Here is a 6,000-nt window from a genome sequence, read left to right as displayed (position 1 = left end):
CGTGCTTTTGTAAATTGGACCCATCTGACAAGCTAACTACTGTAATGCAAATTGTGAGTAGCTACAGATTGGAAAGGTGATGGAGTTGGCCAGGTGGGCCTGGGACAGCTGGAATTTGCGGTGGAGGTAGACACAAGTCAGCAAGACGGCTTAGAAGGCAGAAGACAAGCCAGACTAAGGCTTCTCAACATTTTACTCTACTTAGAAGTGGAAACATTTGGTTCAGAGGGCCTTTGCCTTAGACTCCATAGGGGCAGGCCCAAGGCCTGCTGTTCACACCTCGAGGCCACTGAGGTGGATGACCTTGGCTGCCTCTGAGTGGGAACCAGGAGGCCAGATCCCCTCCGCAGTCCCAGGTTCACGATCCCGCAGGCCGGAGCAACACCGTCGGCGCTGGGAAAAGAGAGCCACTGGGTGGCAGCAAAAGCACGCAGGTTTCTTCCGACAGAGGCGGTTCCTTAACATACTGTAGTTTCCTTCTTTTTAAACTCATTGCTCTAACACTCTTAGAAATTTACAGTGGTTTTATATTCTTGAATTAGACAGTGTGAGCAGAGACTCCGTTTGCCATTTCCTCTCAGAATTACATTGATGTTTTTCCTGCGAAAATTTTTACTTATTTTTCTCCCATGTTATTTCCAGGAATCCCAGACTTTCCCTTGCCCCGGAAAGGCCGTGTCCAGGCCGACCTGAGCCAGGAGCCGCAGGGGTGGGAAGCCGGCGGCAGGGCCGGGCCCGGGAAGCCGCCTCAGGAGCCGCGAGGACTCGGGAACCCCGGGCGGGGCCGGCGTGCATTCGCCCGGCACCTCCGGCTGCTACGGTGGCGACCGCGATCTGATGCCCTGGAAAACACCTTTAGAACATGGCTTTTGGGGGAGGTGAATAGGGCAGAGTCCCCAAAGGACACCTCGCCGCATACTGGTTCTTGGTGCACTTTGTAAATGTCACCCCCGTGTCTCAAAACGAAAACACCCCTTTATCTTCTAGCACCTTCCAGAACGGGGCAGTGGAAACTAGTGTTGGGACAAAGGAGGCGAGCAGGGCCTTTTCGGGGCTCACAGAGGACCCCTCAGAGGCGCGGCGGCGGGGGAGAGCGCGACAGTCCCCCAACCCCCGCCAACCGGGCAGGGGCCGCTCCCGAGGTGACAGGAGGAGGCGGGAGGTGGAGGAGAGAAGGTCCCGCCCCACCTCGCTCTCCTTTACGGGAAGTGATGTGGGGCCAGGCGGAAAATACCCGCCAAGAACCCAAAAAAGGCCAGCGGCGGGTGGACGCGGCGCGCGGGGACTCGAGCCGGGCGGGGACAGGACTGCGGGGCGAGCCAGGTGAGGGGCCTGAGGAGCGGGAGGCTCGCGGCGGGTTCGGTCCCTCCGGGAGGACCGAGCGAGGCGTCCCCGTGGGGCCGTCCTGGGGCTGGGGTCGGAGGCTGCGCCGCCCTTTCTCCTCGCCTCCTGGCACCCGAGCCCGCCGGAAAAGTGGCTTCTCTCCAAGGCCCTCAGTGCAGACCCCAGTGATGACAACCGCCTGGTGCTGGTCAGGTGCGGTCCGGGGTCCGGCCAGGGTCTCAGGTCGCCTCCGGGTTGCATCCAGGTGCGAGGGTGCCCATCAGGGGTAGGAAACTTTCCTGGAGGGAAAGGAGGAAAGTCCCCGACCTCCCGCACGCCCCCCAGTTCATTCCTTCCTCTTTAGCTTTCAGTTTAACTGTTTAACCCGGTTGCCCTCTCGTTGGTGAGGGTCTGGACTGCAGACTGGCTGCGAGGGAGGGGCTCTCCCTTCTCCTGTCAGTTAGACAGCAAACTCTACCTGGCGGCCAGGCCCTGCCGTCGGGACTGGTGGTGGGCTGATGTGATGACAGGCTTTAGTAACTATTGCCAAAGCCTGTCTCTGTCCCAGTAGATCACCAGCTCAGCAAAGGCAGGCCTGAAGCGAAGCGAAGTTTGTGAGCCCTGGACTGAGGAGCCTTCCCAGCCTTTTAGCTCCTGCTGGCCACCTGCGCCTACATGGCCTCAGGGTCTTCTGCCACTGGGTCCTCTTCCTTACCCCTGCAGCTAACAGCTGTTCTTTCCTTCCGGATGGATTATCACTTTTTATGGTTGGTTGATCAGTCAGATGTTGGAGTTGGGGGTAGAGGGATTATAGAGTTGCGCTATGTACGTTTTCTCTAATCATTGCTAATTAAATTTGTTGATTCTCCACTCACTGTTCTTGTTACTTTTTTTTTTTTTTTCCCGGCCTTCTTAAAAACTTGCTTTAGAGGGAAAATACAACCTGGAAAACAGTTTCTGCAGATGGTTAGAAGTGAAGAAAGGTTAATATAATGCCGAAGGAACTTGACTGAGGATCATTATTTTCTGTATTTGATGTTGGTTTATGTTGTTTTATGTTTTCATTCCTACTTTTTTCTTCCTTTGTACCTTTCTCTCTTCCTCCCTCCCTCGCTTTTTTCCCTCCTTCCTTAATTTCTATGACCTGCTTTGATTTTTAATTTCATTGAAGTATATTTAATCTATTTTTCCTTTTTTTTTTTGAGACAGAGTCTGACTCTGTCACCCAGGTTGGACTGCAGTGGCATGATCTTGGCTCACAACAACCTCTGCTTCCTGGATTGAAGTGATTCTTTTGCTTCAGACTCTAGAGTAGCTGGGATTACAGGCATGCGCCACCATGCTTGGCTAATTTTTGTATTTTTAGTAGAGATAGGGTTTTGCTAGGCTGGTCTTGAACTCCTGACCTCAAGTGATCAACCTGCATCAGCCCAAAGTGCTGGGATTGTAGGCTGGAGCCACCACACCCAGCCTGTTTTTCCTTTTGTTGTTTGTGCTTTTGATGTCAAATTTAAGAAAACATTGTCAAATTCAAGGTCATGAGATTTATACTTATGTTTTCTTCTAAAAGTTTTATAGTTTTACCTCTTACATTTCATTCTTTGATCCATTTTAAGTTAATTTTTAAATATGGTGTGAGGTAGGAGGTCTAACTTCAACCTTTGTGTGTGGATATCCAGTTCTTTCAGCACCATTTGTTTAAAAGACTGTTCCTCTTTGAATGGTTTTGGCACCTCTGTTGAGATAAATTGACCATGAATGTAAAGGTTTCTTTCTGAACTGTCAATTTTATTCCATTGATCTGTATGTCTGTCCTCAAGCTAGTATCATACTACCTTGATTATTGTAGCTACATAGTGTTTTGAAATCAGGATATGTGAGTCCTTCAGCCTTGTTCTTTTTCAAGATGTTTTGACTGTCCAGTTCCCTGAATTTCCATATGAATTTTTTTTTTTTTTTTTGAGACGGCGTTTTGCTATTATTTCGCAGGTTGGAGTGCAATGGCACGATCTCGGCTCACTGCAACCTCCGCCTCCCAGGTTCAAGTGATTCTCCTGCCTCAGCCTCCTGAGTAGCTGGGATTACAGGCATGTGCCACCATGCCCAGCTAATTTTGTATTTTTAGTAGAGACAGGGTTTCTCCATGTTGGTCAGGCTGGTCTCGGACTCCCGATCTCAGGTGATCTGTCTGCCTCAGCCTCCCAAAGTGCTGCGATCACAGGCATGAGCCACCGTGCCTGGCCTTCCATATGAAATTTAAAGTCAGCTTCTCAATTTCTGTTGTTTTGGTTCTAGAATAGATGTAAGGGTTTTGAAGTGAACAACAATCTCTAGGAGCCACACTTTTGAGTTTTCTCTCCCAAAGCTGCTTTTCCCCTAGTCTTCTCCATCTTAGTGAATGGCAACTTCACTCTTCCAGATGCTCACACCAAACATCCTGAAATCATTCTTGATTCTTTCTCTTATAACCCACATTATATTCCTCAGCAGGCTGAGTGTGGTGGCTCACGCCTGTAATCCCAGCACTTTGGGAGACAGGTGGACGGATCACAAGGTCAGGAGATCAAGACCATCCTGGCTAACACGGTGAAATCCCATCTCTACTAAAATACAAAAAATTAGCTGGGCATGGTGGTACATGCCTGTAGTCCCAGCTACTTGGGAGGCTGAGGCAGGAGGCTGAGGCAGGAGAATCGCTTGAACCAAGGAGGCAGAGGTTGCGGTGAGCCAAGATGGTACCACTGCACTCCAGCCTGGGCAACCTAGTAAGACTCCATCTCAAAAGAAAAAAAAAAAAATTCCTCAGCAAATCTCACTGATTCTACTTTAAGAATACATCTGACCAGGCGCAGTGGCTCACGCCTGTAATCCCAGCACTTTGGGAGGCTAAGACAGGTGGATCATCTGAGGTCAGGAGTTCAAGACCAGGCTGGCAACATGGTGAAACCCCATCTCTACTAAAAATACAAAAATTAGCCGGGCATGGTCACGGGTGCCTGTAATCCCAGCTACCTGGGAGGCTGAGGCAGGAGAATCACTTGAACCTGGGAGGCGGAGGTTGCAGTGAGCCAAGATCGCACCATTGCACCCCAGTCTGGGTGACTGAGACTCCATCTCAAAACAAACAAACAAACAAGCAAACAAAAAGAATACATCTTTTTTTTTTTTTTTTTTTTTTTTTTTGAGACAGAGTCTGGCTCTGCCGCCCAGGCTGGAGTGCAGTGGCCGGATCTCAGCTCACTGCAAGCTCCGCCTCCCGGGTTCACGCCATTCTCCTGCCTCAGCCTCCCGAGTAGTTGGGACTACTGCACCCCAGTCTGGGTGACTGAGACTCCATCTCAAAACAAACAAACAAACAAACAAGCAAACAAAAAGAATACATCTTTTTTTTTTTTTTTTTTTTTTTTTTTTTGAGACAGAGTCTGGCTCTGCCGCCCAGGCTGGAGTGCAGTGGCCGGATCTCAGCTCACTGCAAGCTCCGCCTCCCGGGTTCACGCCATTCTCCTGCCTCAGCCTCCCGAGTAGCTGGGACTACAGGCGCCCGCCACCGCGCCCGGCTAGTTTTTTGTATTTTTTTAGCAGAGACGGGGTTTCACCGTGTTAGCCAGGATGGTCTCGATCTCCTGACCTCGTGATCCGCCCGTCTCGGCCTCCCAAAGTGCTGGGATTACAGGCTTGAGCCACCGCGCCCGGCCACAAAAAGAATACATCTAGGATGATAAGCATTTTCCACCACTTCTGCTGCTTCCACCAAGTTCTTATCATCACTGTCTCCTGGATTACTGCAAAAGCCTCCTAAAGGACTTCCCTGCTTCCACCCTTACTGCTGCACACTCTATTCTTAAGGCAGCAGCCAGGGTCTATTATGTCACTCTGCTTGAAACTCTCCAATGGCTTTTTATCTCAGAAGAGACAGAGTCCTCACCATGGTCTCTACAGCCCTTGCATGGAGTGTGGCTTCATCTGCTCTCACTCTTTCCTTTGCTGACTTCTGCTGCAGCCATACCTCAGGACCTTTGCCCTTGTTTCCTCTGCCTGGAATGCTCTTCCCCTCAGATATCTGTGTGGCTTTCTTATTTATTTCACTCAGGTGAAAAGTCATTTTTCTAGAGAGGCTTTCTTTGACCACCGCATCTAAAATAGTATCCCTCACCCATCCCATCATTTTCTGCCCCCTTACCTTGCCTTGTTTTCTTTAGAGTATTTATAATACTGTCATACACAAACCAGCACATACACACGATATTTGTCTTTCGCTGATAGAAGACAAGCTCCGTGATGGCCAGGAATCTGCCTTGCTCACTGTGATGTCCACAGCACATAGAATGGTTTCTGACATACATTAAGCGCTCAAAAAGATAGGTGCTGAACTAACGAAAAAGGGAACGGAAGACGGAGCAATAGGGATCATTCTGCCATTTCTCTCATCCAAGTACTAACCAGGCCCAACCCTGCTTAGCTTCCAAGATCAGAGGAGAACAGGTGCATTCAGGCTGGTATGTCTGTAGAGTGTTCTGCTGTTTCTTTCCTACTATTCTATCCATTTTTTTTTCTAAGAGCAGCAATGTCTATAGATACACCAGCATCTCCTAAGTCTCTCATCTTCTGTCCTACTTTCCCCAAAATAATAGTCTTATCTTCCTTAAAAAGGGGAAGTTCAAATAAGTAGAAAGGTGA

General features: G+C 49.5%; 1 protein-coding gene across 5 annotated transcripts in view; it reads left to right on the top strand.

Moving 5' to 3' along the window:
* Positions 1 to 1,225: 1,225 nt before the first annotated feature.
* RAB27A (RAB27A, member RAS oncogene family) overlaps positions 1,226 to 6,000 on the top strand; it is an 88,740-nt gene continuing 83,965 nt past the window's right edge. For all 5 annotated transcript variants that reach the window (XM_045395485.2, XM_005559613.4, XM_045395486.2 and 2 more), the window contains exon 1: positions 1,226 to 1,323. The gene's annotated coding sequence lies outside the window, so the exon portion shown is untranslated. The remainder of the gene's footprint in view (positions 1,324 to 6,000) is intronic.

This window comes from Macaca fascicularis, chromosome 7 (assembly GCF_037993035.2).
Source record: "Macaca fascicularis isolate 582-1 chromosome 7, T2T-MFA8v1.1".
Classification (NCBI taxonomy): Eukaryota; Metazoa; Chordata; class Mammalia; order Primates; family Cercopithecidae; genus Macaca; species Macaca fascicularis.
This window is presented reverse-complemented; position numbering and strand designations above follow the sequence as displayed.